At 40.0% G+C, this 20974-nt stretch overlaps 1 protein-coding gene across 4 annotated transcripts in view; it reads right to left on the reverse strand.

Moving 5' to 3' along the window:
• The window catches only part of ACSL4 (acyl-CoA synthetase long chain family member 4), a 247492-nt gene that overhangs the window by 150549 nt on the left and 75969 nt on the right, over window positions 1-20974 (reverse strand). For all 4 annotated transcript variants that reach the window (XM_053699301.1, XM_053699299.1, XM_053699300.1 and 1 more), the window contains exon 2: window positions 733-778. The gene's annotated coding sequence lies outside the window, so the exon portion shown is untranslated. The remainder of the gene's footprint in view (window positions 1-732; window positions 779-20974) is intronic.

The raw sequence follows: 20974 nt of genomic DNA on the forward strand, positions 1-20974 counted from the left end.
GGTACCGAATAGCAGACAACAAAGCTCGTCTCATTAACAATCCAGATTTAAGTTTTGGTATGGGTCTGCATACTTAAAATTGATTATTTTTCCAAATAATATTTTTTTGTAATAAAAATCACACAATTTAGTTGATGTGCTTGCGGGGGGGGGGGGAATATAAAAAAACACTATCTTTACAAATTAATAAATCTATGCACTTATGCATCGAATATTAAACTGTGCAACACTATATAAAATACATGGGAAACTCTGGCTAATATAGTTTAAGTGCTTCTAAAACATATTCCTTTTAATTATTTAAGTCCTATGCAATAAGGAAGGTCTAGTTAGACATAGCAATAGAGAGAGCGCAATGCCAAAGGCCTGTAGACATTCTGTAGTATAATGGGTGTGAACGTAGCAGGGGCTTTCCTTCCAAGTGGGAAAATAAACAATTTACCATGCATTATGACGCTGTGAAGGAGGAATGTAAAACATGCCTGTGCAGTTTCTCAAATAACTCGAGGGACAATTACAGACTTTCCTCCAAACACACGTTACATAAGCACTGGGAGGAATCCCTGCTACATGCAGAACACTTGAACTACAGAATATTTACAACTCTTTCACTAAATGTGCTAAAATAGTATCAGATCATGCACCAAATGTCCTCTTACAATGTAATTCATGCATGGTTCTTTTCTATGTCATGTAGCAGACACACAAGAAAATGACAGGATAGATACTTACATAACTTCTTTTGTCTCAGACAGAATACTTTGAAATATGATGGAAACTGTTGGAAAGAAAAATGATGCATTAATAGAAGAACTAGACTAGAAAAAAAAAAAAAGTATTGTGTGTCATGTAGACTAATATTACAATGAGCAGCCTTGTATAAAATTCCAGCTACGTGATTTGACATGAACATTTTTCTTATTGACACCACAAACTTAAATTAAGTCAGCTGTGCTTGACAAATTATGAACCATTTTCAAACACACAGAACAAAAACACAACACACGTTAAAGGGATATAAAATTGCAAAGACAAAAACACTAATGTGTTAGTTATAGGCAAGCAATAGTGCACCCTTGCAAAGGGGTTAAACAAATAGTTAAGTCAGCTCCAGAGCAGCAATGCTTGCGTAGTGATGTCACTAAGCCCTGGAGACCCAGAAATGTCAGCAAGGTAGAGACCTTAAATGGACAGTATACACCAACTGTCATAACTGCGTGTAATAGACACTACTGTAAAGAAAAAGCCCCAAAATTAGCACTCTTGATGAGGTTAGGCTGGGACACCCATTTAAAAGGGGCTGATAGCAGATCCGCCCCCTTCCCAGAATATGAAAAGACCCAGTATACAAAAAGATGTATACTGATGTCTAAAGAATCCAGCTTGCTCCTAAAACTTTGGAGCTTGGTTAGGAGTCAAAATCAGCACAATGTTATTTCAAAATAAGCAAAAGCTATACAATGTTACAAAAATACTTCCAGATGTGCTATATAGACCCCCCACCCTTGCCTTAAACCTTGCTTTATACTGCATAAGTTTAATTTTATCATTCTTTTATTTTATAATCATTTGTATTTTATGAGTGCATGGAAGCATTAATTAGTTGTCCATTTACAGATAATCTTTTATGCATATTTTTCTGTATATACACTGTATTTTTAGCATAGAGCACTTGAATTGTTAGAATAGTATCTTTATTTTGTATGCAAATACCAATGAACAAGAATGCATATGTTCAGCTTTTGCCTTTGTTTATAATGCAATCTACTACATATTCGTGTACACACATTGGGCAAGGAGTTCACATCAGGGGCGCGATCCGATATACAGCGCAGGTTTCGGCACAACCGTGGAAACCTGCGCCGCCCGTAGTTTTAGCTCGCACATTGAACTCTCCCATATACGGCGCCGGCAGTTGCTAAAGTGACGTAAGTCGGACAAACTAGCAATGGCCAGAAATCTGCCTAAGTACAAATTTCTGGAGTCGCCAGTGACTTACGGCACTTTAGAAACTGCTGCCGCATAAAAAAAACTGACTAAACTACTAAATCTCCCGTAACTGTCTAACACGCCTCCCAAACATAGCCCGACACATATACCCCTCTATCCGCAATCCCCCCTCTCACTCCTAACAATATATATATATTAACCCCTAAACCGCCGCTCCCAGACCCCGCCGCCAGCTACATTAACTATATTACCCCCTAATATGATCCCCCTACACCGCCGCCACCTATTTTAACTATATGAACCCCTAATGTGAGCCCCCTACCCCGCAGCCAGCTACATTAACTATATTAACCCCTAATGTGAGCCCCCTACCCCGCCACCTACATTATATGTACTCCCCCTAATCTGACCCCCTTACACTGCCGCCACTTATATTAAAATTATTAACCCCTAATCTAATCCCCCTACACCGCCGCCACCTATATTAAATGTATTATTTCCTAATCTAATCCCCCTACACCGCCGCCACCTCTATTAAAATTATTAACCCCTAATCTAATCCCCCTACACCGCCGCCACCTATAATAAATGTATTACCCCCTAAAATACTAAAGTGTGTCCCTACACTGCATTGCCCCAAAGCAATCAGCTCTATTACCAGCCCTTAAAAGGGCCTTTTGCGGGGAACTGCCCCAAAGTAATCGGCTCTTTTTTTTACCTGTAATCTGACTCCCCTACACCGCCGCCACCTATATTAACCCTAATTATATTAGGGTTAATATAGTTATTATATTATATATATTAACTATATTAACCCTATCTAACCCTAACACCCCTAACGTAATTATTATTGCAATAAATCTAAATAATATTAATATTATTAAATTGGGGGTGTTAGGGTTAGATAGGGTTAATATATATAATATAATAACTATATTAACCCTAATATAATTAGGGTTAATATAGGTGGCGGCGGTGTAGGGGGGTCAGATTAGGGGTTAATATATTTAATATAGGTGGCGGCGGTGTAGGGGGATTAGATTAGGGGTTAATATATTTAATATAGGTGGCGACGGTGTAGGGGGGTCAGATTACAGGTAAAAGAGCTGATTACTTTGGGGCAATGCCCCGCAAAAGGCCCTTTTAAGGGCTGGTAATAGAGCCGATTACTTTGGGGCAATGCAGTGTAGGGACACTTTAGTATTTTAGGGGGTAATACATTTATTATAGGTGGCGGCGGTGTAGGGGGATTAGATTAGGGGTTAATCATTTTAATATAGGTGGTGGCGGTGTAGGGAGATTAGATTAGGGGGTAATGTAGTTAAAAACATAATTTATGCTTACCTGATAAATTTATTTCTCTTGTAGTGTGTTCAGTCCACGGGTCATCCATTACTTATGGGATATATTCTCCTTCCCAACAGGAAGTTGCAAGAGGATCACCCAAGCAGAGCTGCTATATATCTCCACCCCTCACATGTCATATCCAGTCATTCGACCGAAACAAGACGAGAAAGGAGAAACTATAGGGTGCAGTGGTGACTGGAGTTTTAATTAAAATTTAGAACTGCCTCAAAAAAAAGACAGGGCGGGCCGTGGACTGAACACACTACAAGAGAAATAAATTTATCAGGTAAGCATAAATTATGTTTTCTCTTGTTAAGTGTGTTCAGTCCACGGGTCATCCATTACTTATGGGATACCAATACCAAAGCTAAAGTACACGGATGATGGGAGGGACAAGGCCGGAACTTTAAACAGAAGGAACCACTGCCTGTAGAACCTCTCTCCCAAAAACAGCCTCCGAAGAAGCAAAAGTGTCAAATTTGTAAAATTTTGAAAAGGTATGAAGTGAAGACCAAGTTGCAGCCTTGCAAATCTGTTCAACAGAGGCCTCATTCTTAAAGGCCCAGGTGGAAGCCACAGATCTAGTGGAATGAGCTGTAATTCTTTCAGGGGGCTGCTGTCCAGCAGTCTCATAGGCTAAACGTATTATGCTACAAAGCCAAAAAGAGAGAGAGGTGGCCGAAGCCTTTTGACCTCTCCTCTGTCCAGAATAAACGACAAACAGAGAAGAAGTTTGCCGAAAATCCTTAGTTGCCTGTAAGTAGAACTTCAGGGCACGGACTACGTCCAGATTATGTAAAAGACGTTCCTTCTTTGAAGAAGGGTTAGGACATAATGATGGAACAACAATCTCCTGATTGATATTCCTATTAGAAACAACCTTAGGTAAAAATCCAGGTTTAGTACGCAAAACTACCTTGTCTGAATGAAAAATCAGATAAGGAGAATCGCAATGTAAGGCAGATAACTCAGAGACTCTTCGAGCCGAGGAAATAGCCATCAAAAACAGAACTTTCCAAGATAAAAGCTTAATATCAATGGAATGAAGGGGTTCAAACGGAACACCCTGAAGAACTTTAAGAACCAAGTTTAAGCTCCACGGAGGAGCAACAGTTTTAAACACAGGCTTAATCCTAGCCAAAGCCTGAACGTCTGGATTCTCTGACAGACGTTTGTGTAAAAGAATAGACAGAGCAGAAATCTGTCCCTTTAACGAACTAGCGGATAAACCCTTTTCTAAACCCTCTTGTAGAAAAGACAATATCCTAGGAATCCTAACCTTACTCCATGAGTAACTCTTGGATTCACACCAATGTAAATATTTACGCCATATCTTATGGTAAATTTTTCTGGTAACCGGTTTCCGAGCCTGTATCAATGTATCAATAACCGACTCCGAGAAACGACGCTTTGATAGAATCAAGCGTTCAATCTCCATGCAGTCAGCCTCAGAGAAATTAGGCTTGGATGGTTGAAAGGACCCTGAAGTAGAAGGTCCTGCCTCAGAGGCAGAGACCATGGTGGACAGGACGACATGTCCACTAGGTCTGCATACCAGGTCCTGCGTGGCCACGCAGGCGCTATCAGAATCACCGATGCTCTCTCCTGTTTGATCTTGGCAATCAGACAAGGTAGCAACGGAAACGGTGGGAACACATAAGCCATGTTGAAAATCCAAGGGGCTGCTAGTGCATCTACCAGCACCGCTCCCGGGTCCCTGGACCTGGATCCATAACAAGGAAGCTTGGCGTTCTGGCGAGAAGCCATGAGATCCAGTTCCGGTTCGCCCCAACGAAGAATCAGTTGAGCAAATACCTCCGGGTGAAGTTCCCACTCCCCCGGGTGAAAGGTCTGGCGCTTAGAAAGTCCGCCTCCCAGTTCTCTACGCCTGGGATGTAGATCGCTGACAGGTGGCAAGAGTGAGACTCTGCCCAGCGAATTATCTTTGAGACTTCTAACATCGCTAGGGAACTCCTGGTTCCCCCTTGATGATTGATGTAAGCCACAGTCGTGATGTTGTCCGACTGAAATCTGATGAACCTCAGGGTTGCTAACTGAGGCCAAGCTAGAAGAGCATTGAATATCGCTCTTAATTCCAGAATGTTTATTGGGAGGAGTTTCTCCTCCTGAGTCCATGATCCCTGAGCCTTCAGGGAATTCCAGACTGCGCCCCAGCCTAGAAGGCTGGCATCTGTTGTTACAATCGTCCAATCTGGTCTGCGAAAAGTCATTCCCTTGGACAGATGAATCCGAGACAACCACCAGAGAAGAGTATCTCTGGTCTCCTGGTCCAGATTTAGTAAAGGGGACAGATCTGAGTAATCCCCATTCCACTGACTCAGCATGCATAATTGCAGCGGTCTGAGATGCAGGCGCACAAATGGCACTATGTCCATTGCCGCGACCATTAAGCAGATTACTTCCATGCACTGAGCTACTGATGGGCTTGGAATGGAATGAAGGACACGGCAAGCATTTAGGATTTTTGATAACATAAATCTTCATCTCTATAGAATCTATAAGAGTCCCTAGAAAGGGAACCCTTGTGAGTGGTAACAGAGAACTCTTTTCCATGTTCACTTTCCACCCATGCGACCTCAGAAATGCTAGAACTATCTCTGTATGAGACTTTGCATTTTGAAAACTTGACGCTTGTATCAGAATGTCGTCTATGTACGGAGCCACCGCTATGCCTCGCGGTCTTAGTACCGCCAGAAGCGAGCCCAGAACCTTTGTAAAAATTCTCGGGCCGTAGCTAACCCGAAGGGAAGAGCTACAAACTGGTAATGCCTGTCTAGAAAGGCAAACCTTAGGTACCGATAATGATCTTTGTGAATCGGTATGTGAAGGTAGGCATCCTTTAAGTCCACTGTGGTCATATACTGACCCTCTTGGATCATGGGTAGGATGGTTCGAATAGTCTCCATTTTGAATGATGGAACTCTTAGGAATTTGTTTAAGATCTTTAGGTCCAAGATTGGTCTGAAGGTTCCCTCTTTCTTGGGAACCACAAACAGATTTGAGTAAAATCCTTGCCCTTGTTCCGTCCGCGGAACTGAGTGGATCACCCCCATTACTAGGAGGTCTTGTACACAGTGAAGAAAAGCCTCTTTTATTTGGTTTGCTGATAACCTTGAAAGATGAAATCTCCCTTGTGGAGGAGAAGCTTTGAAGTCCAGAAGGTATCCCTGAGATATAATCTCCAACGCCCAGGGATCCTGGACATCTCTTGCCCAAGCCTGGGCGAAGAGAGAAAGTCTGCCCCCCACTAGATCCGTTTCCGGATAGGGGGCCCTCTCTTCATGCTGTCTTAGGGGCAGAAGTAGGCTTTCTGGCGTGCTTGCCCTTGTTCCAGGACTGGTTGCTTTTCCAACCCCGTCTGTAACGAGCAGCAGTTCCTTCCTGTTTTGGAGCGGAGGAAGTTGATGCTGCTCCTGCCTTGAAATTACGAAAGGCACGAAAACTTGACTGTTTGGCCTTTGATTTGGCCCTGTCCTGAGGAAGGGTGTGACCCTTACCTCCAGTAATGTCAGCAATAATCTCCTTCAAGCCGGGCCCGAATAAGGTTTGCCCTTTGAAAGGAATATTAAGCAATTTAGATTTAGAAGTTACATCTGCTGACCAGGATTTAAGCCATATCGCTCTGCGCGCCTGAATGGCGAATCCGGAGTTCTTAGCTGTTAGTTTGGTTAAATGCACAACGGCATCCGAAACAAATGCATTAGCTAGCTTAAGGGCTTTAAGCTTGTTCAAAGTCTCATCCAATGGTGCTGTGCAAATAGCCTCTTCCAGAGACTCAAACCAGAAAGCCGCTGCAGCAGTGACGGGCGCAATGCATGCAAGGGGCTGTAATATAAAACCTTGTTGAACAAACATTTTCTTAAGGTAACCTTCTAATTTTTTATCCATTGGATCTGAAAAAGCACAACTATCCTCCACCGGAATAGTGGTACGCTTGGCTAAAGTAGAAACTGCTCCCTCCACCTTAGGGACCGTCTGCCATAAGTCTCGTGTGGTGGCGTCTATTGGGAACTTTTTTCTAAATATCGGAGGGGGGGAAAAAGGCACACCGGGTTTATCCCACTCCTTGTTAATAATCTCTGTAAGCCTTTTAGGTATAGGAAAAACGTCAGTACACACCGGTACCGCATAGTATTTATCCAGCCTACATAATTTCTCTGGGATTGCAACCGTGTCGCAATCATTCAGAGCCGCTAATACCTCCCCTAGTAATACACGGAGGTTCTCAAGCTTAAATTTAAAATTTGAAATTTCTGAATCCGGTCTCCCTGGATCAGATCCGTCACCCACAGAATGAAGCTCTCCGTCCTCATGTTCTGCAAATTGTGACGCAGTGTCAGACATGGCCCTCATATCATCAACGCGCTCTGTCCTTAACCCAGAGCTATCGCGCTTGCCTCTTAACTCAGGCAAATTATATAATACTTCTTTCATAACATTAGCCATATCTTGTAAAGTGATTTGTAAGTGCCATGATGTGCTTGGCGCCACAATCTCACGCACCTCCTGAGCGGGAGGCAAAGGTACTGACACGTGAGGAGAGTTAGGCGGCATAACTTCCCCCTCGTTGTCTGGTGATAATTTCTTTACCGGTAAAGACAGACTTTTATTTAAAGTAACATCAATACAATTGGTACACATATTTCTATTGGGCTCCACATTGGCCTTTAAACATAATGAGCAAGCAGATTCATCTGTGTCAGACATGTTTAAACAGACTAGCAATGAAGCTATCAAGCTTGGAAATTTCTTTCAAGAAGTTTACAAGCAATATAAAAAACGCTGCAGCGCTTTTAAAAACACAAAAAAAACTGTCACAGTTGAAATAACAAACTAATACGGTTATAGCAACCAATTTTAAACAGTAAATGTATGAAATTAGCAGAGGACTGCACCCATTAGCAAAAGGATGATTAACCCCTCAATACCCAAAACGGATAATCAATTTAAGATTTAACGCTTTTCTCACAGTCAAACACACTGTCACAGGTCTGCTGTGACTGATTACCTCCCTCAAAAATGAATTTTGAAGACCCCTGAGCTCTCTGGAGACGTCCTGGATCAAGGAGGAAGAAGCAGGAAGACTGTGCTAGAATTTTAACTATTCAACAAGGCGCTAAAAAAAGGTCCCTCCCACTCATATCACAACAGTGGGAGACCTGATATAAACGGTGTCTATGCAGAAATATACGTTAGCCATGTGGAAAAAAATCATGCCCAAAAAGATTCATCACCAAAGTACCTCACAAAACGAATAACATGCCAGTAAACGTTTTTAAAAAACAACTTTCCAGTGTTATGCAAAGTTATCACTAAGCCTGCTACCAGTCGCTTCTACTGCAGTTAAGGCTCATACATTTATGTCAGTACTAACAGTATTTAAAGTTAAATTCTAGTCCTTAGAAAATAACTCAACTGCGCATACATTTATCAGCCTGATACCAGTCGCTACTACTGCATTAAAGGCTGTACTTACATCATATGGGTAACAGCAGTGTTTTCATAGTCAATTCCATTCCTAGAAAATATTTTACTGCACATACCTCATTTGCGGGGGACCCCGCATGCTATTCCCTTCTCCGAAGATACCCCACTCCTCAGAATGTGCGAGAACAGCCAGTGGATCTTAGTTACGTCTGCTAAGATCATAGAAAAAACGCAGGCAGAGTCTTCTTCTAAATACTGCCTGAGAGAACAAACAGCACACTCCGGTGCTATTTTAAAATAATAAACTTTTGATTGAAGAATGTTACTCCTATCTCCTCTCACAACCTCCTTTGTTGAAACTTGCAAGAGAATGACTGGATATGACATGTGAGGGGTGGAGCTATATAGCAGCTCTGCTTGGGTGATCCTCTTGCAACTTCCTGTTGGGAAGGAGAATATATCCCATAAGTAATGGATGACCCGTGGACTGAACACACTTAACAAGAGAAATAGGTGGCGGCGGGGTAGGGGGCTCACATTCGGGGGTAATAATTTTAATAGAGGTGGTGGCGGTGTAGAGGGCTCACATTAGGGGGTTAGATATACAATATAGGCGGCGGCGGTGTAGAGGGCACACATTAGGGGGTTGTCATTTTAATGTAGGTGGCGGCGGGGTCCGGGAGTGTCTGTTTAGGGGTTAAGCACTTTATTAGGTATTGCGGCGGGGGATTGTGGTTGACAGGTAGATAGAAATGGCGCATGCGTTAGGTTTTATTTTGCAGGTAGTTTAGGGAGTTACGGGGCTCAAATAATCAGCGTAAGGCTTACTACGCCTGCATTTTGTGGCGAGGTGAAAATGGAGTAAGATTTCTCCATTTTCGCCACGTAAGCCCTTACGCTGTATATTGGATACCAAACTGCACGGGTTTGGTATACCCGTCTATGGGCCAAAAATCTACGGCCGAAGGCAGAAATATACAAGCGTAACTTCTACGTTACGCCGTATATAGGATACCAAACCAGCGCAATATTTGGCGTCGCCAGCTTTTACGGACGACGCTGCATATCGGATCGGGCCCCTGGTGTCCTCCATCACCCTTAGGGAGACTTTCCCAGGGTCAAAATACAAATACATACAGAAAGCGAAGCCCTCTCTCAGGAACCAACACTACCTCAAAAACTTGCTAGCTTGTTCTATAGCGATTTTCCACCCGGGAGCAGCCTCATTTAGCACAATACTTTTCACAGAGAGGAACTTTCCTGAAGTATATCAGTCTGATCCTGCCTATTAAAAGGGACACTAAAGTCAAAATTTAGCTTTCATTATTCAGAGTGACAGAAAAAAAAGAATAATCTACTTCTCATTTGAAGTTCAGACTAAGTGCTATTGCATTGTCTTGTTATCTTGCATTTGTCGATTATGCAAATCTACGGTGTTTACTGGTCCTTTAAAGGGATAGTCAAATCCAAAAAAAAAAAAAAAAAAAAAGCTTTCACGATACAAATAGGGCATGTAATTTTAAAACACTTTCAAAATTTACTTTTATTACCAATTTTGCTTTGTTCTCTTGGTATTCTTTGTTGAAAGCTAAACATAGGAGCTTCATATGCTAATTTCTAAGAACTTGAAGGCTGCCTCTAATCTAAATGCATTTTGATAGCTTCACCACTAGAGGGCATTAGTTCATTGTTTCATATAGATAACATTGAGCTCATGCACGTGAATTTACCATGGAGTCAGCTCTGATTGGCTAAAATGCAAGTCTGTGAACTCCAATGTATTAACATTACCGTGACAAAACCAGATAGTTCTGCATGAGTGGAATATTTTGAAGTATTAACCGGTTTTTGATTTGTTTTTTAACTGTTAGTTGTAAGCATCAACATTGTAAACGGATATGTATAGACATTAACCTTTTGTCAAATAAGAAGGTAAGATTAGAAATATATATACACAATATAACTCATTACAGGCACAGATCGTTAAGCGCAATATCATTATTTTCTAGTTGTGTTTTGAAAGTTTTTATCCTTTGAAATTGCAGCTGACATGTCAGAGCCTATGTTAGAAATTATTGATTCAGTTAATGTAAACAGTTTTGGAAAAAATGATTTAAGAGAAAAAAGGTCAAGACAGTTTAATTTACTAGATACAAACATTGAAGGGGCAGCAATATGTGAAGATGACCCTGACAATTTATTTAAATCACTTGAGAAATTGTTATGTCAGGATGCGAGAGATTGGCAGGATTTAATCCTGTTAGAAAATTATATTCTGCATAAAGTAGTACCAAGAGGTTTAAGAATTTTTAAGAAACCCGCCTTCGAATTAGATGAAGTAGAATACACTACAGAGTGGGAGGCAGCCAGTCTGGAATGTTCCAATAAATTCATAAAAATATTGATTAAATATAGGGAACACAGACTTGATAAACTCAAAGAAGAAATAGATGAGACCCTTCATAAGATACAACCTTTTAAGAATAGAGAAATGGATAAACAGAAATAAGAGTATCCAAGTTAGAGTTAATCAGTTAGACAAAGAATTAAAAATCAATAAACAAAAACTTAGAAGAGACATCAATGATTTTAAAGAAAATAAAAATTTATACATACAAAAAAACAAAACAATAAGGAAAACAGAGATATCACTTCTGATAGTAGAGATGACCCCAAACAGAATGATAAGGCAACATCAAATCAAAATCTCATACAGTCATATGGTAGGAAGGCTAATAGTGGTTACACAAATAATAATAGTTATGGACAATATTCACACTATAAACCAAATACTAATTTTACTAATTACACTACACAACAGAATCATAATTCAAATATATATCAAAACCGTCAGTCTAGAAACTATAGGGTTCCAATTCACCAATTTAGAGAGATACAAGATCAGATAAAAATACCTCCAATCATTTTCCACAATGGAGAAGGAGAGATTCATTTAGAGGTAATAGGAACTAGGACAATTTTAAAGAAACAAACAATCAACAGGTATACCCACAAATAATAAATTTGAGCCTTTAACAAATAGTAAGGATACTGATCCAGCAGTATGGGATACAAGGGGAGCAAGATCAAAGGAGAGCTCAGCCAAAAATCATAATTTTTTAGGAGAAGGAGAGGGACAAAATTCCCTCAAACAAAATCTAGGAGACATGAGAATCAGGCCAAGAAAAAGATCACTAGAAAGGGAAGAAGAGGAAATAGAGGAGGAAAGGCAATACAGGCTAACAGGGCGATTAAGGAGAGATTAAAACAAACCAAGAATGAAATTTTTAATTTAGCTAAAATAGACCTTGATTCCAATGATATCAGCCTTTTACAAAAAGGTCTGAAATTCGCACCTAAAGCTAAGCCCAACAAGTTCGAAATGTATATAGATGTACATAAATTTGCACGAAAACTCACCTTAGAACGGTACTAACTAAAAAATCCCGATATAAAAACTACCCAGAATGCCCAGTATATTGAATCTAATGATTTGGGCACACTAAATATACTTAAGAGCTTAGAAAACAGCAATGTAGTACCTCCAACATTGACAATCACGAATCCCAATAGTTTGGATCCTGAACATAATTATCAAGATGATTTATTAAATTTATCCACGTATGAACTAGAACCTAGCATTCAACATTCTGGTTTTAAAGGGAAATCAAGTTTTAACCCTATAGGGTCACAAGGTGATCAAGTAGCAATGTTTTCTAAGTTGGTACTTAGAGACATTGAAGAAGCATTTAGTACAAAAAGATAACTGCCTTAATAAATATAATGATAACCTAACTATCCTTGAAAGGAAATCCCTGCAGAAACTTACCAATGATAAAAATATTGTAGTACGCTCTGCGGATAAAGGCGGAGGTATAGTCATCCAACGTAGAGAAGACTATATAAAAGAAGCGAACAACATCTTAAGTGACTCTAATACTTACAAATTATTATCATGGGATCCAACTCAAAATTATATTAAAGAACTAAATAAGATTTTAAAAAAGGCGAAGGAAGATGGTATATTGAATAATGATGAATTAAAATTTTTAAGCTGTCAACAACCAAATATATCAACATTTTACCATCTTCCAAAGGTCCATAAGAACCCTACCAACCCACCAGGTAGGCCCATTATTTCAGGGCTTGGTTCCATCAGTGAGAATCTCTCTAAATATGTTGATTATTATCTCCAGCCCCTGGTGAAAAATACTAGAGCATATTTTAAAGATACCACGGCAGTGATTAAGGAATATGAGGGCATGAAGTGGGAAGATATGTGATGGATTAGTTGCGATGTGTCGTCCCTTTATATATGTATTCCCCATGACAAGGGACTAAAGAAAGCTAAAGAAGAATTAAACAATTGGCAAATTCCATCACATCATATTAATTTTTTGTTAGAATGCATGAAGTTTATTCTTCAACACAACTATTTTACTTTTGAACATAAGTTTTATCTTCAGACACAGGGAACGGCAATGGGGACGACCTTTGCTCCCTCATATGCCAATCTATATGTAAATGCCTTCGAACTGGAATTTATTTGGAAAAATAATCCTTTTTCTAACAATATAATTAAATATGGAAGGTATATAGATGATGTTTTAATCTTATGGAAAGGGGATGAGATATTAATTGATAGTTTTATAAATTTTATTAATAATAATGACTACAATTTAAAATTTACCAAAGCCTTTTCCAATACTCAAATTGAATTTCTGGATCTAATTTTATACAAGGATGAAGACAATAAAATAGCAGTTAGAAATTTTAGGAAAACAGATAGGAACAGTTTCATCCAAGCTAAAAGTGCACACAAGAGAAGCTGGATCCAAAATGTCCCGTATAGCCAGTTTTTACGTTTGAGAAGAAACTGTACATACTTGGAGGAATTCAAAATAGAAGCAGATATTCTGGCAAATAAATTTTTAGAAAAAGGATATAATAAGGAGATGATCAACATAGCCAGGGATAAAGCTCTAGCAAAAGACAGAAGCTCACTTTTCAATAAAGTAAATGAACAAATAGATCAACCTATTGGAACCAGGGTGCATAATGAGCTAATGACAACACTCTCAGCCAACACTAAACCTATTAGGTTTATCACCACTTATAACGAAGGGTCTAAAAAGCTTGAAAAGATCATACAGAAACACTGGAATAAATGAAAAACCAGTGTTCACTTATAAGAAGGGCAAAAGTCTTAAAAATATACTGGCACCTAGTAAATTGAGAGATAAGAAAGAGCAGAAAGGTGCAACTATCTCTGCTACTGAAAATTGGTTAACCACATGGAAAGGCACTTATAAATGTGGTAAAGCCAGGTGCAACATGTGTGCACATGTAGACAAATCCCCTACTTTCTCCAACTCCAAGTTAACAGAGACTTTTAATATTACAAGTAGAAAAAATTGCGACTCCACATATGTAGTCTATTTACTGCAATGTGGGTGTGGCCTACATTATGTAGGTCGCACGAAGAGGAAGATTAGGCGTAGAACAAATGAGCATATCTACAATATTAAAGAGAAACTTATAACACATAGTGTATCAAAACATTTTTTAGAACACCATGGCAGTAATCCTAAATCATTGAAAGTACAGGTGATAGATTGGGTCCCACAAAACAAACCGAACAGACTGCTAGATTTAAGAAGGCTAGAAATGAAATGGATCTACAAGTTAAAGACACTTCAACCATTAGGGCTAAATATTGACATTGATATAGCAGCATATATGTAGATAGTCAGAAAGTGGATATTAGTGTAATTATTCATATACATATCATGTTTTATTTTAAGAGCCCCTTGCTTCTGGTTTAGTAAAATATTCACTTTTTATGTACAGGTTATAATGTCTTGAAATGAAGGGTGTTTCATCTATATGTTATTTTTTTAAATTTCTAGACATATCAATTTTAGTATGAAAATTTACACAAAAGTTCTTAGTTTGTTTAAGTAATTTAAAATTTTAATCCATCAGCATAAATTTTCACATTATTAAGTTTTTAATATTTTATTACTCTTAATGTAGAAAGTTTTTTAGGTTATATTCTTAAAAGTATTTATAATTTTTGATCAGATGTTCTCTTATTCTATAGAGGAGTAATGTATTTAATCTCCCAATAATACTCAATGTTCGTTTTTTAAGATATGAGAATCAATTTAGGGACTACACATTTTATTAGATATAGTAGTTCTACAACCTTAGCCAGATTTTTAGGGAAAATAATCTCACGTATACTGCCTGGGATGTTTCACCCATAAAGAATTTAACAACTATCCATAACAGAGATGCCGGTTTTTCATATTATGTGAGTTTTGCGTTAGATTTCATATATGAATTTAGTCACAGAAAAAGCAAGAAGCAGAAAGAAGCCTTACGATATTACTATTATTGTCAGCAAAAAGGCACTGAATAGTGGTTAAACCATGATCGTTTGAGATAACAGGTACGATAGCATTAGTGAACAGAGAGTTTAGTTTATAAGTATATCCTTACTGAACCGTTTAATTTTGCTATCAAGTATGCAACAATATAAACAAGATGCTTAATTTTGAAACATTGTATTCTCATTATGATATTATGCAGAATAGGTCATCACGTAAGAGATAGTCTGTAAATAATATGTATATTATGTTGCTTTGGTCTGTCACGAACAATCTACCAATCGAATAGGCAGGATACGTCACACCCATGGCAATCCCTGGGGGTGTGTTCGTCAAGTATGGACATTCAAAAAGCCGAAGGGCGCCAAAACTAAACAGCACTCATCTAGCTCTTGATAAAGCCCGACCGAGGTTCGGGGGAAACGCAACGAGGAAAAGGACACTGTTCCTGGTCTTTCTTTGTGGACGGTTAGCGTGGTATTGCAGAGGGCAGTCCGGACGCCTTGCAGTTACCCGGACCGGCGGATACGAACTGTCATCTTCTGTTCCAGCGCACACAAAGACAATTTCAGTCTACAGGCTCATTATTGTTTTTAATCTAGTAAGTGCAACATTGTAAGTTGTGTGTGTTTTATGTTAATAAATCTTCACTTGAATCGTACCCTGGTGCGCTTCTTTTTCTTTTACATATGGTCATGCTACAAGTCAAATAAGGATCCTTTTGACCGATTTGAAGCAGCACCGGGAGAGACCAGCCCTGCATACGGGGAAAAGTGGTTCTTTGCCTACAGCAGCAAACAAGTTGTCATTAGACATTTGGATACTTTGAAAATTTGTTACCCCAACAGACTACCTTTTTGGCAATTTCTTATCACCCACGGGTGAATTTGGATATTCTTTCTTCAGTGGTGATAGTATTGGAATGTATTAGCATTTCAGACCTCTGTTTTAAGTGTTTAGCAGAACTCCAATGTATTAACATTACCGTGACAAAACCAGATAGTTCTGCATGAGTGGAATATTTTGAAGTATTTACCGGTTTTTGATTTGTTTTTTTTAACTGTTAGTTGTAAGCATCAACATTGTAAACTGATATGTATAGACATTAACCTTTTGTCAAATAAGAAGGTAAGATTAGAAATAACAGAATTTATGCTTACCAGATAAATTACTTTCTCCAACGGTGTGTCCGGTCCACGGCGTCATCCATTACTTGTGGGAATATTCTCTTCCCCAACAGGAAATGGCAAAGAGCACAGCAAAAGCTGTCCATATAGCCCCTCCTCAGGCTCCGCCCCCCAGTCATTCGACCGACGGTTAGGAGAAAAAAAGGAGAAACTATAGGGTGCCGTGGTGACTGTAGTGTATAGAGAAAGAAATTTTTCAAACCTGATTAAAAAACCAGGGCGGGCCGTGGACCGGACACACCGTTGGAGAAAGTAATTTATCAGGTAAGCATAAATTCTGTTTTCTCCAACATTGGTGTGTCCGGGCCACGGCGTCATCCATTACTTGTGGGAACCAATACCAAAGCTTTAGGACACGGATGAAGGGAGGGAGCAAATCAGGTTACCTAAACGGAAGGCACCACGGCTTGCAAAACCTTTCTCCCAAAAACAGCCTCCGAAGAAGCATAAGTATCAAATTTGTAGAATTTGGCAAAAGTGTGCAGAGAAGACCAAGTCGCTGCCTTACATATATGATCAACAGAAGCCTCGTTCCTGAAGGCCCATGTGGAAGCCACAGCCCTAGTAGAGTGAGCTGTGATTCGTTCAGGAGGCTGCCGTCCGGCAGTCTCATAAGCCAATCGGATAATGCTTTTCAGCCAGAAAGAGAGAGGTAGCAGTAGCTTTTTGTCCTCTCCTCTTACCAGAGTAAACGACAAACAAAGATGAGGTTTGTCTAAAATCCTTTGTTACTTCTAAATAGAACTTTAAAGCACGAACTACATCTAAATTGTGTAACAAACGTTCCTTCTTTGAAACTGGATTCGGACACAGAGAAGGAACAACTATTTCCTAGTTAATATTCCTGTTGGAAACAACTTTCGGAAGAAAACCAGACTTAGTACGCAAAACGACCTTATCTGAATGGAACACCCGATAGGGTGGATTACACTGCAAAGCAGATAATTCAGAAACTCTTCTAGCAGAAGAAATAGCAACCAAAAACAGAACTTTCCAAGATAGCAACCTGATATCTATGGAATGCAAAGGTTCAAACGGAACCCCTTGAAGAACTGAAAGAACTAAATTTAGACTCCAAGGAGGAGTCATTGGTCTGTAAACAGGCTTGATTCTGACCAAAGCCTGTACAAAAGCTTGTACATCTGGCACAGCTGCCAGTCGTTTGTGTAACAAGACAGATAAAGCAGAAATCTGTCCTTTTAGAGAACTTGCCGACAATCCCTTATCCAAACCTTCTTGGAGAAAGGAGAGGATCTTAGGAATTTTAATCTTACTCCAGGAGAATCCCTTGGATTCACACCAACAGATATATTTTTTCCATATTTTATGGTAAATCTTTCTAGTCACAGGTTTTCTGGCTTGGACCAGAGTATCTATCACTGAATCTGAAAACCCACGCTTGGATAAAATCAAGCGTTCAATTTCCAAGCAGTCAGCTGCAGAGAAACTAGATTTGGATGTTCGAATGGACCTTGTACTAGAAGATCCTGTCTCAAAGGTAGCTTCCATGGTGGAGCCGATGACATATTCACCAGGTCTGCATACCAAGTCCTGCGCGGCCACGCAGGAACTATCAGAATCACCGAGGCCTTCTCCTGTTTGATCCTGGCTACGAGCCTGGGAAGGAGAGGGAACGGTGCCAGAATTGGTCTGAAAGTTCCCTCTTTTTTGGGAACTACAAACAGGTTTGAGTAAAACCCCTGACCTTGTTCCACAGCTGGAACTGAGTGTATCACTCCCATTTTTAACAGGTCTTCTACACAATGTAAGAATGCCTGTCTCTTTATTTGGTTTGAAGATAAGCGAGACATGTGGAACCTTCCCCTTGGGGGTAGTTCCTTGAATTCTAGAAGATAACCCTGAGAGACTATTTCTAGTGCCCAGGGATCCTGAACATCTCTTGCCCAAGCCTGAGCGAAGAGAGAGAGTCTGCCCCCTACTAGATCCGGTCCCAGATCGGGGGCTACCCCTTCATGCTGTCTTGGTAGCAGCAGCAGGCTTCTTGGCCTGTTTACCCTTATTCCAGCCTTGCATTGGTTTCCAAGCTGGTTTAGTCTGGGAAGCGTTACCCTCTTGTCTAGAGGCTGCAGAGCTAGAAGCCGGTCCGTTCCTGAAATTGCGAAAGGAACGAAAATTGGACTTATTCTTAGCCTTGAAAGGCCTATCCTGTGGGAGGGCATGGCCCTTTCCCCCAGTGATGTCTGAAATAATTTATTTCAATTCTGGCCCAAAAAGGGTCTTACCTTTGAAAGGGATATTAAGCAATTTTGTCTTGGAAGATACATCCGCCGACCAAGACTTTAGCCAGAGCGCTCTGCGCGCCACAATTGCAAACCCTGAATTTTTCGCCGCTAATCTCGCTAACTGCAAAGCGGCATCTAAAATAAAGGAATTAGCTAACTTAAGTGCGTGAATTCTGTCCATGACTTCCTCATATGGAGTCTCCATGTTAAGCGACTTTTCTAGTTCATCGAACCAGAAACACGCCGCCGTAGTGACAGGAATAATGCACGAAATTGGTTGGAGGAGGTAACCTTGCTGAACAAAAATCTTTTTAAGCAAACCCTCCAATTTTTTTATCCATAGGATCTTTGAAAGCACAATTGTCCTCAATAGGAATAGTCGTGCGCTTAGCTAGGGTAGAAACTGCCCCCTCAACCTTAGGGACTGTTTGCCATGTGTCCTTCCTTGGGTCGACCATGGGGAACAATTTCTTAAATATAGGAGGTGGGACAAAGGGTATGCCTGGTCTCTCCCACTCCTTATTCACTATGTCCGCCACCCTTTTAGGGATCGGGAAGGCATCAGGGTGCACCGGGACCTCTAAGAATTTGTCCATCTTGCACAATTTTTCTGGAATGACCAAAGAGTCACAATCATCCAGAGTAGATAGCACCTCCTTAAGTAATGCGCGGAGATGCTCTAACTTAAAATTTAAACGTCACAACATCAGGTTCTGCCTGTTGAGAGATTCTTCCTGAATCTGAAAGCTCTCCCTCCGACAAACCCTCCCCCACTGCCACTTCTGACTGGTGTGAGGGTATGACAGATAGACTATCGTCAGCGCCTTCATGCTCCACTGTATTTAAAACTGAGCAATCACGCTTTCTCTGAAATGCTGGCATTTTGGATAAAATATTAGCTATGGAATTATCCATTACTGCCGTTAATTGTTGCATAGTAACAAGCATTGGCGCGCTAGATGTACTAGGGGTCGCCTGCGCGGGCATAACTGGTGTTGACACAGAAGGAGAGGATGAAGAACTATCCCCACTACCTTCATTTGAGGAATCATCTTGGGCAACCTTATTAAATGTGACAGTACTGTCCTTACTTTGTCTGGACGCTATGGCACAATTATCACATACATTTGAAGGGGGGACCACCTTGGCCTCCATACATAGAGAACATGTTCTATCTGAAGGTACAGACATGTTAGACAGGCTTAAACAGGCTAATAATGCAAAAAAAAACAACGTTTTAAAACAAAACCGTTACTGTCTCTTTAAATGTTAAACAGAGCACACTTTATTTCTGAATGTGTGAAAAACTATGAAGGAAATATCCAATCTTTACCAAATTTTCACCACAGTGTCTTAATGCCATAAAAGTATTGCACCCCAATTTTCAAGCTTTTAACCCCTTCAATGAGGAAACCGGAGCCATTTAATCAAATAATCTTTAACCCCACTACTGTCCCAGCCACAGCGTTTGCTGCGACTTCACCTGTCCTTAGGAGTTATACGATACCAAATTAAGCCTTCCAGGAATGTTTTCAATGATCACCAGACCCTCTCACATTGTTATGTTCCTGTCCCTTTAAATCAGGATGTTCAGGTATTCACATTCCTATATAAGGCCCCTCCTCCAGTCTACCTATGCTTGGTAATTTGTATTCACTTAGCTGTAAGCTGAGCAACAACGAAGACACCTTGCTGATATTCCTAACCAAGGAATTTACTCTTAGTAACTACAATTGCTGTGTGCTTTTCAACTTTGGATCGTCATATATCAGGTTTCCTTGTTCTGTCCGGAATCCTCAAAGTATCTCTTACTTGTTAATTCTGTTTCTCCCGGCTTATACATTGAAGCCGTGTATCGGCGTCTGACGTCACCGTAAGTCTCTGGCGCTCTCTCTCACTCTGGCTGCAAACAACCAACTCCTGTGCTTAATAGCAATTCACCTTGAAGCTGCGGTAACCGTTACTATTTCTTACTCCCTGAAGTTGGTAACGTATTATACCTTAATTCACTTACTACTTTAAAGGACTTTCCTGCATGTTTACAGTGTGACGCTTATGCAAATACAGCTACCTTTAACTATCTGATTGCCTGTAATATCTATCGATTCAGCTTGACGAACTGTGCTTAATTATTCTATGTGCCTTATCAAATAATCATACTGTTGGTTGTGAAGGACTGCCTGCTGTTTACATGAATACTAACAACGTTATAGACTAACTAAGGACTGCCTGTTAACTAAAAACAACATAACCTGTTATAGAGCTCTCCTGCTTAATTTATATAGAAACACCACCTGGTTGCAACCTGTGTTATTTGAGGCTGACATTCACCTACTAACACTTAATCTTATCTATATCTTTCTTTTATCTACTATCTCTATAATTATCTGCATATTGCAAACTGCTA

The sequence above is a fragment of the Bombina bombina genome, chromosome 1 (genome assembly GCF_027579735.1).
Source record: "Bombina bombina isolate aBomBom1 chromosome 1, aBomBom1.pri, whole genome shotgun sequence".
Classification (NCBI taxonomy): domain Eukaryota; kingdom Metazoa; phylum Chordata; class Amphibia; order Anura; family Bombinatoridae; genus Bombina; species Bombina bombina.